Source organism: Papio anubis, chromosome 3 (genome assembly GCF_008728515.1).
Source record: "Papio anubis isolate 15944 chromosome 3, Panubis1.0, whole genome shotgun sequence".
In the NCBI taxonomy this organism is placed as follows: Eukaryota; Metazoa; Chordata; class Mammalia; order Primates; family Cercopithecidae; genus Papio; species Papio anubis.
Window position 1 is genome coordinate 111538230 of NC_044978.1, and position 7774 is coordinate 111546003.

The 7774-nt window shown below is 38.8% G+C and overlaps 1 pseudogene across 1 annotated transcript; it reads right to left on the reverse strand.

Annotated features, from left to right (window-relative positions):
• Window positions 1–2989: 2989 nt before the first annotated feature.
• LOC108585961 lies at window positions 2990–3982 on the reverse strand (annotated as a pseudogene). The gene has a single exon (XR_004182774.1). The product of XR_004182774.1 is annotated as a 40S ribosomal protein S2 pseudogene (transcript).
• Window positions 3983–7774: the final 3792 nt, after the last annotated feature.

The window sequence follows — 7774 nt, forward strand, 5'->3', positions numbered from 1 at the left end:
CCATTTCTCAATTAGGTTGTTGGGTCCTTTGGGTTATAAGAGCTCTATATATGCTGTATGCAAATCTCTTATCAGATATAACATGCAAATATCTTACCCCTTTCTGTAGATTATCTTTTCACTTTCTTGACGACATCATTTTCAGCACAAAAGAGTTCAACTTTGAGGTAGTCCCAATTTATTTGGTTTTTGTTGTTGTTGTTGTTGTTTGTGCTTTTGGTGTTATATTTACCCCAAACTCATGAAGATTTATTTGTATGTCATTTCTTCTGAGAGTGTTAAAACTTTGTTCTTGAATTTAGGTCTATAATCCATTTTGTGTTATTTTGTGTTTGGCGTGAGATAAGGGTTCCACTTTATTCTTCTGCATGTGGATATCCACTTTCCCAACCCTATTTGCTTAAAGATTACTCTTTCCTCCATTGTCTTGATACCCTTATCAAAAATCAACTGATCATAAATATGAAGGTTTATGTCTGGACTCTCAGTTATATTCCACAGATCTATATGCCTACCCTTATGCCAGTACCACAGTATCTCGATTATTGCAGTTTTGTGGTAAAATTTGAAGTCAGAAAGTATAAATACTCCCATATTCCTGTTCAAGATTGTTTGGCTATTCTTGAAGTCTTGCATTTTCTTAACAATATTAGGATGATGTTGGACTACAGCTTCTTCCCTATGAGTGGTGGCTAGGTGGGGGAAAAGAGACCCAATCCTCTCAGTGCATCTACCTGCAACATGGGGCTGGAAGGAATCAGAAACAGCAGCCTTCCCCACTAGAGATGAAACTGTAGCGCCAGACTAGGAGTTGGAGAGTGAGTCCCTTGCCTTCTTGACTGTATACACCTGAGGGAATTTCAGTATCACAGAGCTGGTGTGGAGGGGGGAGTAGTGTAAGGGAGGGAACCATGACTCAAATCCCAACTCTTTCTGTTCTAAAAGAGATTTAGTAAGTTTTCTTGAATAAATGTTTCTCCATTCTCTCTATGCCTCCAGGATAAATTTAAAGACTTTAGATGTTTGCTTTTTATAATTTTCACCAATTAGAGTATTGCTTGCTAAGGAGAGTCCTGCTAAGCTCCTTACCACTTTGCATAAACTTTTAACAATCTGCTTGATTATTATAACATTACTGTAAGATGTGGAGTAGCAGGTATTTTTCTCCTTCTTCAAATAAGATGAAAAATGTTGAAGGTAGAAATAGAAATTATGCATCTGAAAATAAAGCATATATCTCTCAACCAACTGGTTTCATCAGTTCAAGCTGCTTCTGTGTTGAAATAAGTCTGGAGAAAAAGGTCAATGAATGTAATTTGCCTTCTAAAATTCACATGATCCTGTGTCATGGTTTTGTCAAGTCGATTTTTATGAAGTTGCAAACACAGTCAGACCTAGCTAGGCAGCACTTTTGTCAAATGTTGGTAAGATACACCACTCAACTATCTTTAGTAGTACTTCTCCTTAACAGAAAGCATGCAAGAAACAGATAAATTGATGGTAATACACAAGAGTTAATATTTAGATATATATTTCTAATAATTTTTACTAGTTTATATCACACAACTTTAAAAAATGACATAGAAACCACAAATGCGTACACAGAGCTAAGTTAACTCATAGGGAAACCTAGCACATTTAGAGAAAAAATATATGATCAACTTAAGACAAAATTGTGATGTAGGCAATTTTGTCTTCTTCTATGCAGTCTTCCCCTGCTCTACTAGCAATTTCACTTCCCCAGCTGCAAGTGTCTGGTGGGCTTGTGATCTTATTCACAAGTATTCCCATCTTAGTGTGGTACCCGTTCAAGTTGTCTGCATCTTTACTTAGGTTTGAGTTAAAGACTATATCTGCGTAGTATCTGGCATCCTCAAGGGAGTAAGAAAGACGTTTTGGAATGCAGTGAAGCTGTCTTCCCTTACACCCTGAAATCACTCACATGTGGGTAGTTTTCTATTCTACTTAAGCATAAGGATTTCTCTACAAGAAAGATACCCTTTCTGCTTGTATAACTGAATCATTCTCCTGAATTTACAGCTTCAACCCCTCTATCAGTCATTGTGACAGCACTTCACAGCAATACAACAAGAGAGATTGAAGACAAAGACAACTGATCTGCCCACCAGTCAGATGTGATTACAGCTCTGCACATCAATGTTTAGACTACAAGGCAATGTATACCATCTTTATCACAATCAGATGAGCCACTTACTGTTCATTATCTGGGGAAAGCATAAAAGAGAACACATAGTACCAGACATATTGTGTCGTCTTTCTTTCACTGAAAAGTAAAACTGGAGGACAGAAACGAAAATTAACCAATTTAGGGATTCAGAACTTAGCTGAATTTGTTATTTAACATCAGAGATATGTCACCTTTTTATTTTAGTTCTTTGAAGAAAAGAGCTAGCTAAGAATACAGGGAGGGAGAGAGGACACTGCAATGCCTCTAATTTTGTTTCAATTTTTGGTCATGCTCAGTGTCAGGTAGGAAATACTGAGATGCAATAGAAAGCTGCCCTTTCTTAGGTTGAATCAGAGAAAGAATAACACAAGGTTAGCAAGATCCTGTTTGAAGCATAGCTGGTTATGTAAGAGTCCCAGAAAGGGTAGTATAAAGTCAGTAGAGGATATAAATGGAGTTGATAATGTCATCTAAGTAAGTTCTATTACCCATCTTCCCAGGAATCTGCCCTAACTGTATCATCAACAAGGTATTATTTAAAAAATGGTAGTTTTATACAGCTCAAGTCATCTTTTAATCATGAAGTTCTATTGATAGACTTTCAATGGCAATGCAGAATAATTAATTGACTACACATTGTACACACCTACTTGGTTTTTAAATTAATAGTAATAAGTAAAAAATGTTATATTTTGCATATTTTAATAATTTAAGTCAATTAAATTTTTAGCCTAGGTTTATTTATTTCTTTTCTTTCTTTCTTTTTTTTTTTTTTTTTGTAACAGGCTTAATTCACTTTATTTTTCTTGTATAAAAACCTTATGTTGTAGCCACGGCTGGAGCCTGGGTCCGCTGCACGGAGACACTGGTGTGGGTCTTGACAAGGTGGTCAGTGAATTCCTGATAGGGAGACTTGGTAAACACAGTCTCCTTCCAGAGGTCAGGGGTCAGGTAGCTGTAGGTTTTAGAGATGGCATCAAAGGTGGCCTTGGCGAAGTTGCCCAGGGTGGCAATGCAGCCCCGGGCTGAGGTGTAGCGGTTATCAATACCAGCCATCATGAGCAGCTTCTTGGGCACAGGCGCTGAGGCGATGCCAGTTCCCCTGGGTGCAGGGATGAGGCGCACCAGCACAGAGCCGCAGCGGCCTGTCACCTTGCAAGGAACGGTGTGGGGCTTGCCGATCTTGTTCCCCCAGTAGCCTCTGCGCACCGGGACAATGGAGAGTTTGGCCAGGATGATAGCCCCACGGATGGCGGTGGCCACCTCCTTGGAGCACTTAACACCCAGGCCGACGCGGCCATTGTAGTCCCCGATAGCAACAAACGCCTTGAACCTGGTGCGCTGGCCAGCACGGGTCTGCTTCTGCACCGGCATAATCTTCAAAACCTAGTCTTTGAGAGAGGCCCACAAGAAAAAGTCAATGATCTCAGATTCCTTAATGGGCAGAGAGAAGAGGTAGATTTCCTCCAGGGACTTGATCTTCATGTCCTTGACCAAGCGGCCCAGATTGGTGACGGGCATCCACTCCTTATCCTCGGCCTTGCCTCCGCGAGCTCCGCGGCCTCGGTCCTGGCCCGGTCCACTGCCGCGATCCCGGCCCCGGATGCCACTGCCGAAACCTCCGCGGAAGCCACCGCGGTTCCCCATCCCAGGGCCACCAGGGCCTCCGGGCCCCCCCACGCTGCAGCGGCGCCATCCGACATTTGGTGTATTCTCGGAGAAGAAGCTTTATTTATTTCTTTATTTTGAGACAGAGTTATGTCTGTAGCCCAGGCTGGAGTGCAGTGGCACGATCTCGGCTCACTGCAACCTCCACCTTCCGGGTTCAAGCAATTATCCTGCCTCAGCCTCCCAAGTAGCTGGGACTACAGGCACACGCTGACATATCTGGCTAATTTTTTTTTTTTTTTTTTTTTTTTTAGTAGAGACAGGGTTTCACTGTGTTGCCCAGGTTGGTCTTGAACTCCTGAGCTCAGGCAATCCTCCCCCTTTGGCCTCCCAAAATGCTAGGATTAGAGGTGTGAGCCACCACGCCCAGCCTAGCCTAGGTTTATGAACAATAAAATAGTACCATTTTCCATTTATTTGGCTCACGTTCAAAACCTTATTCTCTTGCCTTTGCACCCTACATCTAATCCATCAGTAAGTCTTAAGAGTTCCACCTTTAAAGATACCCCAATCTACCATGTCTTACCACATAGCCATCTTCACAACTTTTAGGTTCTTCTAGGAACCTCCTATTGCCTCTCCGAGATTCCACTGTTGCTTCACTTCTGGCAATTTTCTGCACAGTAACCAGAGTGAACATTATTTTTAATCAGATTATTTCACTTTCTTACTTAAGATCTACCAATGTCTTCTCTCTTCTCAGCTTATTCAAAGAAATTTCAAACTCTTTATGATGGCCTGAATGCCTAGTATAATCCAACCCCAATGACTTATTCTATTCAAGCCACACTGACTTCTTGTTCCATTTTGAATATGGCTTTCTCCTTAACAAAATAAGGTTTATGTTTCACAAGAAAATACAATGATTCGATATGACATTAAATCCTTCTATATGATATTCCCCTTGAACAAAGCCAAGTAATACCTCTTCAGGAATGAGTGGTGGGCAAAGTAATGATAAGTTCTCTTACTAGGTGTATTAGTCAGGGTTCGCTGGAGAAACAGAGCCAATAGAAAATAGATCAATGATAGGGATAGATAGATGATAGATAGATAGATAGATAGATAGATAGATAGATAGATAGATAAACAGATATTTATTATAAGGTAATGGCTCATGCGATTATAGAAGCTGAGAAGTCCTGTGATCTACTGTACACAAGCTGGAAACCCAGAAAAGCCAGTAGTGTAGGTCAAAGGCCTGAAAACTGGAGGGTCATGGTGTAGAGTCCATGCTGAGCCTGAAGGCCTAAGAACCAGGACTACCAAGTGTAAGAGAAGACCAGTGTCCCAGCTCATGCAGTCATGAGTCAGGCAAAGAGAGAGCAAACCTAGTCTTCCTCTGCTCTTTTATTCTATTTAGGCCCTCAAAGGATTGGATGACACCCATCCACATTATGGATGGCCATCTGGTTTACTCAGTCTACCAATTCAAATGCTCATCCTTTCCAAAAACACTCTCACACATACCCAGAAATAATGTTTAATCAGATATCTGGGCTTCCCAGGGCCCGGTGAAGTTGGCACATAAAATTGTCACATTAGGTAATGAAAATATGCATGAGAATCTCCTATGTATCAATGAAACCATCAAATAGGAAAAAAAGGTTTGAAATCAAATTGAATGCACAATTATTCATATCAGTTGGCATCTAATTGGATCACAGCATCTTTTCCGAATCAATCAATACTTAACTTCATATCTGATCAATTGGTTAACATAATCAAATATAAAGAAAAATAACTTAATTTTTTAGAAAAGCCATCTAAATCTCACAATCATTTTATTAAGTCCTTTGCTTAATAAGAATAAAATGTTGAACAGAGAATATGAACATTCATCTTAACCTTACATCAGAAAAAGAAATTAGGCATTTTGAAAATATCCTTATCATACATTATCTATTTGAGCAAATCCTTTGAAGTACAATGGGATTTCCATGCATAAGGAAATGATTTCCTGGTAAGTATTAAATAGAAGTGGCTTAAAGTCTACTTCATGATATGTATGAATAAAATGTTCAACATATATTTTTACTTTTTGCAATGCTCAGTGGTTTTTAATTCATGGACTTTACATCATAATAGTAAATCCTCATTGTGTATGTTTTTAAAATGCTACCTGTTTATTAAAGTTCTAGTCCCACTCTGAGTAATGCTCTAAGATTAAAATGATTGCTTTAACTCAAAAGAGATATTTTCTAAAAACCTTTAAGTATATAGTATTTCTTAGAGAAAAACTATAATTCTAGAGCTGATAAGAATTGGAGAGATTTAGTGATCCTCAGTCCAGCTTAAAATAAAGTTGCTGTCCTGTCCCTTCCTGTGGCTTATGTCTCTGACAGCAAACATAATTAAAGCTATAGAGAGAGGAATCGCCAGTTGTTCTGAATCAGTGAAACTTGACAACCAAGAAAATAATGCAAAGCTTTTTTTATCCCAAGTACTGATTCTGCCCACAGTCTCCTTTGTCTCTGTGTCATTCTTAACAGCAGATATAAATACAGAACAAGCATGAATCAATAGAAAAGACTAGGGAGAGAGAGAGCAATCTGGGGAATTTTGGATGCATCATAGTTCACACACTTGCAACCATCCAACAAGCCTGACGTCCTCCACAGCTCTGAGATGCTGGCACCTGCTTCATTCTTCTCATCAGCTCCACGGTTTCCTGTCTCCTTCCCTCCCATAGACGGAATGTCAGTTCAGATACAAGAAAAAGTAGGGCTGATAATTCAACACCTGTTTCTTACTAAAGTCAGAAAAATTGTTTCTCAATTGCCTCCGTTTTGGTCTTTCCAGTAAAGGATGAATATAAAGAAGGAGAGTGGTACAATTGGAGGAAGCGGTTTTAACTTCTGTCATCAGTAATAAATATGCCTTTCCCCAAAATGGCCTATGGAGTCATTTTGAACCAGTTTCTCTCCGGCTAGCATATTTCTGATTCACTCGCATTATCCTCCTATACATCAGAAACATGACGTCTTTAAAGCAATTAGAAAGAATTCTCACCATGAATTCAGATTGTGTTGTAACTATTGACCATATATAACATGTATGTTTGAAACAGCCATGAAGATTATAATTTTCCAGAGATGGTTTCAGCATGCTGCATAATGCCTTAGCAGTATCTTAGAAAGCAACCTAGAAATCATCAACGTAATCCTGCCTCTGGTTCTTGAGTGCAGCAGTGGGCAGTTTTGTAGCGCTTTCTTAAGAGAGCCTGCAAGTCCACTGGGTTTGTTAACAAGTATGCCCTCCTGTAAGTCACAGGCTAGTGGGATTTTAAGGACTTTAAGGACATGCAAAGAATTATTATTATACTATTAACTATTATAAAGTCCATTAATATAACTAACACACAACATCATGCCACCTTGTTACCTTTTAACACACTACAGAAAACCTAAATGCTGCATAATATTGTAATTCAATTTATAACTACTGAAAAATTATGCCATTTTTATCCTCATTGTTTAAGAATATGAAAGACTATACATCTTCCTGATTAGATGATTTAAGTTCAAATCTTCCTCTCTTCATAGCAATTCCAACAATGCTTTGTTTAATTTAATTTGATTTGTTTTGTTATGTTTGTGTCTGTGGTGGAAAAAAAAAAAAAAAAAGAGATTTAACATCTAGACTTGGGTCTTTCACTTATTTACCATGGTACCATCTATACATCACCTTAGTTTTGTTTTCTTCATCTATAAAATGGAAATGACAATTCCAATCTCACATATAACACAAAATATAAAACTGTAAGTGCTAGATAGATGTAAAATGGTTGCATGAGTTAAAACATATATGAATGAGTATGTGCTTATAAAATATGCATTTTACTAAAAACATGTATGTTAGTAAAATAAGTGTTTTGGACAAAAGCTGGCCCATGACCAAAGACTCATGCTCCAAATA